The following is a 9,363-nucleotide window of genomic DNA, read 5'->3' as shown; positions in this document are numbered from 1 at the left end:
AAACTATATGGACCTCTAAACAGAATCAACTGAAATCAGCACTTTGGAATTTAATGTGAAGAACACATTATGGAGCCTGCAATTAAAGGCTTTTTTTCCCCCTAGATGGTCACATAAATAAATGAACCATTCAAAGCGAATCAGTTCACTGAGGAGCAGGAAAGTGCACAGCATCAGCTTTCTGATCACCTCCTGACACGAGCACTATAACTTCCACCCCCTGACCTCCTCCATACCCAAATCCCACCTCTCCAGGCCATTTGGGTCACTGTTAGATGAGTACTCAGGATGAAACTCCTTGTGGAGATATTTAAAATGCTAAACACTAAGTGCACCTATCGAGTCACTGCAGATGCTGTATATTCAAACTTTTTTCTCCCCACCTGGCAGATGAAACTGAGGCTCAGTTTGTGTGCAGAGCAATAGTATAAAATAATGGTACCTCTCACCACAGCATGGACAAGCTGGTGGAGAAGATGATGTCTCACGGCTTTGGCAGGAATAGCAGCTCTGTTTGATCTGAGAGAGCCCTAAAGAAACAGCAGAGAGATGGTGGAATATTTTGGTTTGTGTTCTCCTACACAGAAAAAATCTCAGCCACTTTAATTGTGAAGGAAAGAATCCAGACTGCATACTCTTTGGCTTCTCCCTTTGATAGGGTGATTTCTGGTTTTGTTTTTAAAAGAAAATAAAAAATAATTTCCTTGAAATATATAAGGGACAAATGCCAGGCTATATATGTATCTATACACATATATATAGTATCTATATACATCAAAGAGATTGTAAGCATTACTGGCAGATTTTCATGTGCTTCTCTTACAAAGATTTGTTTCCATTTCATTACCTATTACATTATGTTGTCCACCTAAAATTCATGCATGCACTTCTGCAGTGTCTAACCCACTTCTGGCCCATGTTACCAGGAGCAGAAAGGGGTTAGTTATACAGTTTGCAATATAGCTGAAAATCAGACCCTTAGACACGTCCCAAAGAAGTGACCACTACATCTCATTGATTTTATTCCATTTTCATACTTGTGCCTCAACTATCCTCGTATCACTGCCCTACCATTTCAGCCTTTTCCCTGGCTGTTTAGTTCTCCTGTGGTTGCTGGTGAGGAGATGAGCTCAGGATACTGCATCAGCACATCAACCTGCTGTTCAGTCTTTCATTTTATGACTACAGTAAAGAAGCAAGTCTCAGGTCTGCTTAGTGAGCAAGGTGTTATGAATTTTTCTAACCCAAAACTTGATGCCTTACAGCCTGCCCTTTCCAACTCCTGTTCAGGGATACAGAAAATATTTTGCTTATTGAAGAGCTGTAGACCATTTCCTTTTGCTTGCGCAGTCAACTTATTCCATGAGGGGGGAAACAGGAGATAAAGCTGCTCTGCCCCTTCTATTTGCTTAGATGTGAGGACCTTCCCAAATTCCAGAGCTACCTAAGTGAGTGAAATCCAAGATTCAGGCAACTGAAAAAGAGGAGGGAGAGATTTTCTTCAGAGCTGCAATAGTTAACATACAGACATTATTTAAACCATATGTTATGGAAAGAAAAAACAAACAAACCCATATCTATATTTATATGTGTATATATATGTAAATATAATGAGCAACAATAGGTCAGTTTCTGCAAGGTACTAAGTGCTATTAAGTCTTCTGGCTTTCACAGCAGGTGACAACATTATACATTTATCAGAAGGTACTGCTAGAGCTGTGAGATCATGTCCCATACTCACACTTTTATAGTTCTGGCCCCTTCAGATGACTGAGTACTTGTAGGGGTTGTCTCCCTATACTCACTGTTATTCCCATTTTTGCTTCATAGAAACAGATGCACTGAAACACGAGGAATAAAATAGCCACGCTAACAACAGGCTCCTGTTTGGGTTTCTAGTTTGGGTTCATGGACAGGCACTGAAGGTAGAGTTCACATATGTTTGACCTTGATCCTGAGGACATCTAAAATGGGGAGAGGGGTAATGAAATCCAACCCAAGTTTTTTCACTTTAGAGATCTTAATGAATTATATTGGGAATGGGATGTACGACACCTGAGAGGGCAGGATCTTCATGCTGCAATCAGAAGTACTCACTGAGGAAAATGATTTTGGAAACATGATGTGATTTACTCTCACTTAACTTGCATGTGCATTGTCTTCCACTTTGTTACTGCTTAGATCTTTGTGCACTGAGACCAAAGCACAAGCTGTGCAGTCCCCTTTGGTTTGGGAATGTCCTTAATCCATAAGTAGTAAAGCTGTAGAGAAAATTCTGTGAATCAATGGCAACAGAACCTTATGATTTTAAATCCCAGTCATCTCACAAAATCACATATTTAGCTTTTTTTATTTCATATACTGGCTATTATGAAATAGACTGGATTTTGTGTCTGGCACAATTCTTTTTGTTGTTGATTTTTTTTAAAGGAACAACCAGATGAGCTAAAGAATAGAAGTAAAAGCACTCTGTCACTTATGCCAGTACTTGCTTTAAGGTAACTGACAGCTCTGAAAGAGGTGATAACAATCGCTGATTACCAAAGATACAGCAGATAAGGAAGAAGATGAAGTAACAATTCACACCTCTGGTCTAACAAATCCCTGAGGAAAACAGCATATCCAGTTTGAGGTAGGGGGAAAACAGCTGTGTTAGGGAAGCAGACTTCAGTCTGATTGATGTGAGCAGGAAATCTCTAACTGGCAGAAATGAAAGGGTCTTGGGTTTTCTTTAAAGTGTGTATTATGATTTCATAAGTTCCAGAAAAAAATACAAAACCTAAACAACTGTATTTAACACTGGAAAAGTTATGCAGTAGTTCATCTAACAGAAAAGAGAAAATTATGTCTGAAATAAAGTCTGACAGACATTCAGGTCTGTAAATTGGCTGTGTATGTTATGATATGAAAACAGAACACAGCCTGAACTCTCAATACATACATCTGGTGCTTCAGAAGAGGTCTATTTTAAGCAACCTTAAATATCTGTGCCACATAATACAAGCAGAAAAAATATGAACGATAACTGTAAACTGTTTGAGAAAAAAGTTACGTTCCTAAATTCACATAAGTCCAGAAGAATGACTCTATGAGAAAAGAAAGCATGAAAATAGAAATAGTCATAAATACCAAAGGAAAGAGATAGTTAAATGAATGGAATGCCAAAAGCAACAAATGTTAAAAGCAAGGAAATACAAGGAAATACAGAAAACTGAATTATGAAGCTAGTGGACATGAAGAGGAAATGTACAGTAAGAGAGTTAAGGGATAATTATTATTTTTTTTAAAGTTTTAGGCTTTCACAAGGGGTCTGGCTGAACGATGCTTTTAAGGAAAAAAATGGATTAAAAAAGTAGAATAAAAATATATGATACAAAATCCTGGAAGCATTCAAGAAATGATTTAGCAGAGGGTTGTTAGAATTTGGGTAGTCTGGTTAGGTTGTGGTTGGATTTGATGATCTTTTCCAACCTGAGCAATTCTATGATTCTACGATTTTAATTCACTCTCTTCCGCATGCAGAAGAAATGTGCCTAGATCTTCAGATGGCATGAAACTGCTGATGAAATATTTCCCACAACTCCCCAACAGCATATAGGCAGCCATTGCTAAGGTTACATATTTAAGATCATCATGCCAAATACACGTTCTATTTAGAGCTACCCAAGGACCTGTTAGATTGCTGACATCACCTTTCGGTATATTTTTAAACAGCCCAGATGTTGCAGAGTAGAAACAGAAAGGCCAGTATTAAAAGAAAAATAGGAGTAAATGTGATGATCCAATTTGCTCTCAGTTCTGACATTAGACCAGAGTCTTGAAATAGGATCATGGGTAGAAGATCTATTTAATAGAGAATATAACATTATTAGCAACATTTAACATCATTTTTACAGAAAATACATCTTGCAATACTAACTTTCCAGCATTTTAATGAAATTATTGGTTTGGTTGATAATAACAGTGATGTTGTACTCTGTATTTTGTATAGTGTTTGGTATGATACTTCAAAGCACTTTAGTTAATATAATAGAACAACACAAAACCAATGTGGCACAAGTTAAACACATTAAAACTGTTTAAATGATATGCCTCAAAATGTAATTATAAATACCAATTGCCACTGACTGTGTTTGTTGCTGATAGAGTTCTGCAGGGATTGGTTCTTGGCTGTATATCATTTAACATTATCAGTGACATGGAAGAAAACATAAAATAATTATGATAAAGTTTGCAGATGACATAACATGACATTTGGGGCCATGTTAAATAATGAGCTGGAGAGATCTCTGCAACAGAAGGGTCTGATTATGAGGACAATGGCACAAACAGTTCTAGCATGTGCAGTGTTCGGGTGAAAAATATTTGAAAAGGAGGAGACATCTCCTTTATAAAAAAGGCACTTAAAAAGATGGTCAGCAGAGCATGAGCTCCAGTGTGACCTGACATCTGCTGTGGTCTCTGACTGTATGAACAGAAGGCTGTGCAGTAAAAGAGAGGTTTGGTTTTGTCAGTGTTGTCAGGGTCTTATGCCCTGCTTTTGTCCCCATGGCTCAGACAGGTTGATACCAAGCTGTACGCGGACCACAAAAGAGTGTCAAAAATAATTATGTTGGAAAATACAGCTTTATTAAAACAAACAAACAAACAACCTATGGAGGTCTATTTACTTACCTTGCCAGAGTAGGGGAAAAGGAGTTTGTGGAGGATGGAAAACTGATGCTAGATGGGTCCTCCATTCTCTGGTCAGGAATATATGATGAATCAAATAACTGGGCTGAAGTTAGAGCCTTAATATTTACAAAGTTGAACTGTGAATGAATGGCTTTTCAGTAATCATCAGTTAGGTCAGTCTGTCCCGAAGAAAAGCATTCGTACCTTCTTGATGTTGAATGCTGTTAATGCTGCTGTTTAGCACAACAAATTCATTGCAAAGCTATGTACAGAAATAAGGTAGAAGAGACACTGTTCAGGAGAGGAAGGCTTAACAAGTCCCACTAATATGCCCATTATTTCTATTTCCTAGGCAGGCTACTGTAAATCTTACTCTGCCTGGGAGCTGGATAAAAACAACTAGTTAATGCACTAAAGGTCAGATTTTCAGAAGTGCTCTACAAATGCATTACAACCAACTATTAATAATTCTCTTTTTTTTAAGGGGTCTGGTCATGTCCAAGGGAATGCCAGCTACATTTTTCTTAATGTATGAGCACAAGTTACACATAACAACCTAACAACACAATGCTGCCTCTTTAATGCTAATCTATTCCTTGCAATCTACTAGATACATGTAGAATCATTGGTGTGTATCAAGAGAGCAAAATCAGATTCTGAAAATATCTGAAAGGATGCACTAGAGTGTACATAATAATGTATTTTAATCTGCCAGGCCTTAAAATTAATCATGAATTCCCACAGAGATTTTAATAATTTTGAGATGATGTTTTTTTTTTTTTCATATAGTGATATTCTTGGACAGAGTTCTTGAAATGCTACAAGGAAATGGATGGGGGAGGGAAAAATGGGGGCCATTTTTCAATTACCAGGTTAGCTAAGATACATATATGAGAGCTACTGTTTAATTGGTTGTTTTATTCTTTTCCTTCCACCTAATAGATAATCAGTAAAGTACCTCAAACACAAACTTTTATCACGTCATAAAGTTGGCATACAGCATAAAGTTTATCTCTTTGGGTGCATACTTAAGGGAACAACTCTCATCAGCAAATGCATGCACTAAAATGTTTTCAACTTTCTGGCAAATTTTGCAAGCCCACATCTGGGTGATGTGGTTACAGAGGCTCCATGCTCCGGGACTTCCGCCCTGAGGCACAAGATCACACCTTTATGTCCTGATATTGTGGTTTTTCCTTAATGCTTTTGTCTATTTATTGAAGATGCTATGTCATGGTTCTTCATGTCTTCAAATCACCCAGGGCCATAATTTTGGTCTGAATTCCTGCAGATCCTGCTACCGTCCTGATAACAGATCCCGTTTTCCTGGTCACAACAGAATTTCCCTCAGAACCAAGTGATTTTGTTTTGTTAAGTACTTTGACAGGTGATCATGTATAAAGTACGATAAACAGAGTACATATTGCAGAAGGCCTGTGATTTCCAGGGCCAAAAGGAAGGTATCATTCCAAAACACACTACTGAACCTGCCCAACCAAAGAATTTTCAATACATGTGTAATTCCACCAGGAACTAAGCAGTTACCCCTGTTACTGTTCCTTGGAAGGCTTTATGTCAGAAAGAGTTGAGCAAGCTGAACAAAATACCTTCAGCTTTCAAAAAACAAAAACAAACCAAAAAACAAAAAACCCCAACAAACAACCTTGTATTTTTTTAATCTAAATGTATTACTTACACTCCAACATTTGCATGAATTTTGCACGGCTGTTTGCACTAATATGCATTAAAATTGGTAATTACCACAGCAATTGTGGTATGACTCAACAGTCTTCCACCATTTTGAATATATAGCCTTGCTTTTATCTCTCTCTTCCCTGCAGACACACCTGTTTTGATACTGTTTGCTTGCTTTGTTCCTTTCAATTTTTTGATACAAACAAATATTTCAGAGGTCAAATATTTGGCACATTCCTGGGTCTTGCATTAGCAGCTTCTGGACTGCACGTTTTGTTTCCCAGTTTAAATGATTAGGAGAAGAAAGAAGCAAAAAGAATAGTGATGTTTATGAGAAGAGGGTGGAAGGGGTTGAGGAAAGCTGGAAATAGCTGAAGTGTGTCTGACACAGCAGTTTCTCTTCTGTATCACTATTTTATTTTTATGAGGCTGCAGCAAATTGATAGCTTCTGATACCATAGTCAATAAAACGTTGTGTAAATTCCAACGATGGTCTGGAAAAAGATTGAATTAGAAGGGAGGTATTGGGTCACATCTATATTTCAAGTCATTTCTGTGCTGCGTTATCCCAGCACCTGGGGGAAGCAGTTTCTTCACAACTAACCACCCAATTAGTACCTGCTGAGCATCTGATGCTTGATTTTCTTCTAACTGCCCCCCTCTTCCTATGCAAACCAATTTCCTAACAGTTTCCATTTCATCCCATAGGAGAACTCTCAGAAAGTTTGCAGAAGTCTTAAAAAGGTGTTGTTGGCAGAAAATTATTCTGTCATTTCCCAACCCTGGACAAGAGTTTTTATAAATACAATGTGTCTGTTTAGCCACAATTACTGACGCAGCTGTTTTACTCCTTGTATGAGGAAAAGGTTTTCTGGGAGGTCCACATGATCACAGGATAAATCAGAAAAGACCTCAACATGTTTCTAATCCAGCTTTCTCCAACCAAATCAAATTGTGAGATCTTTCTGGTCCACAGATCTCCAAGAATGGCAGATGAACAGTCTCTCTTTTCATCTTGTGCCATTCTCTTGCTCAGTGCCCAAGGAAGTTTTTGTATTATATCCAGAATGAAGATGCTTGGTTTTGATGTATGCCTGTTGTCTTTTGCCTTCTGAACTTGTTATAAATAACCCATCTCTGATTTTTTGATAACTTTCCTATAGGTACTGGAGGGCCACTGGTGTCCCCTGAAGCTGTCTTATCCACAGGCCAAGCAAAGTGTGGTCCCAAAGCATCTTTTCACAGGACATCTACTCCAACCCTCAGCATCCTGTTGGCTTTGGCTGAACTTACTCCAGTTGGATAATCTCTCTCCTATTTTCTGGGTGACTGTTGCAGGGAATAGGCAGGTTAGAGTTGATACTTTCACCAGCATATGAAACAGTTGATGTATTTAAAGGATGATGAGCACTTGAGTAACACACTAACTTGCTGCACGTTTGGGCAGCTGTTGCTTTACTGAAATACTGGTGGGAAGATTCAACCTCAAGTGCCACACCACCAACATCTACCTCTGACATCATGAACCAACATAATAAAATAGGAAACATTAATTTCAGAGCATTCCGCCTATATAGAGATTCATACAGGGGGCGCACAAAACACAAATATATTTTGCATTTTATACAGCACCTTTTATAGAAAAGGCCCTTGGAGCATTTACAAACAGAAAGAAATAGAAACAAATGTGACTCCACTGGCCATTGAAATGCAGCCTACTGCTCATGTAAGTGTTCAGCAGTGAACAGCAGAAGACAAGTTTATAGCAAAACATAAAGAAAAGTGTTGCACCTACCAGAAACTTCAAGGGGAATTTAGCTGAGCAAAATGAAATTCCTCAACTCAGCACCTGGAAAGGACATCCTACTTATGTATTTTTCTTCCTGTAAAAGTGTCTAATTTCTGGCTCTTCATACTCAGCCCTTTAGACCATGAAGACTCACCATGAGCAGTAGAAATCAGAGTAGATAACAGGCATGGAGCAAGTGGGATTCTGTAGAAATTTCTCTGAATAGCAGATGAGATTTACTAGAGAATTACTTAGAAGAGCTAACCTATTGAACCAAACAGCATTTATACTGCACATTTCTGGTATAATACAAAGTGACATAAACACCTTGTAGAAAAGGGCATTGCTGCATCAGATTTTTCTGTGAGTAATGTTAGGAAACCCATACATAATTACCTCATCCTGGCTATAATACTACTTTGTTGTTGTTAACTCCAAGTGAAATAGGTGCATTAACACCTCCACACTCCTGTCCCAACCCAGAAGTCATTAATACTGCTTCTAATACCTCCTCCTTCTGCACTTCTGAGAGCACTGAGAGAAGATGTAAAGTTGACAGAAATCTCCAAGAGAGCCTTCTCCAAAGTAACCTATGAATAGATGCCACATCAGACAGTATTTTGTATTGCTGCTTTGTAATGTAACACACTACATATTGCTTGAGTCAAAATACAGGGCTCAACTTCTCTGTTATTAGTCCTTTTGCATTCACACCTTTACACCCACATAGTTTTTCTAAGTTTCTTTTTTTCTTTTTTTTTCTAGCAGGATGCCAGTTTCCTTTCTTCATTGAATCACTCTCCTGTTGTGGGCTCCTCTTTCCTTAAGCTTCTCCCTTTCTCAGGGGGCAATGCTAGTGAGGAACAGGGTGTGGAAAGCTGAGAGCCTATTGCTGAAGGGGTCATTAAAGCTTTATCTCTTTTGCAGTCAGACTCAAATTCTGCCTGTAGAAACAATGAGGTGCAAAGCACCAGACAGATACCTAACGAAGTCCTGGCCATGGGAAACCAGCAATGACTTCAAAGGCCAGCTTTAGTACCATTCCCCTGCCTTAGCCAAAGGGAATATTAAGGAGACATACGACTTGAAGCTTGGGGCTGCAGGTCTCCTGTGGGTCTTAGTGCAGCCAATTTGGTGGGGATGTAGAGCCCTGCAGAGCAGCTGATGAGCTGAGAGACTTCCTGCACCAGCCAAGGCTGCCCTGA

Source organism: Coturnix japonica, chromosome 2 (assembly GCF_054131305.1).
Source record: "Coturnix japonica strain WE chromosome 2, WE-NBRP24, whole genome shotgun sequence".
Lineage (NCBI taxonomy): Eukaryota > Metazoa > Chordata > Aves > Galliformes > Phasianidae > Coturnix > Coturnix japonica.
Note: the sequence above shows the minus strand (reverse complement) of the source record.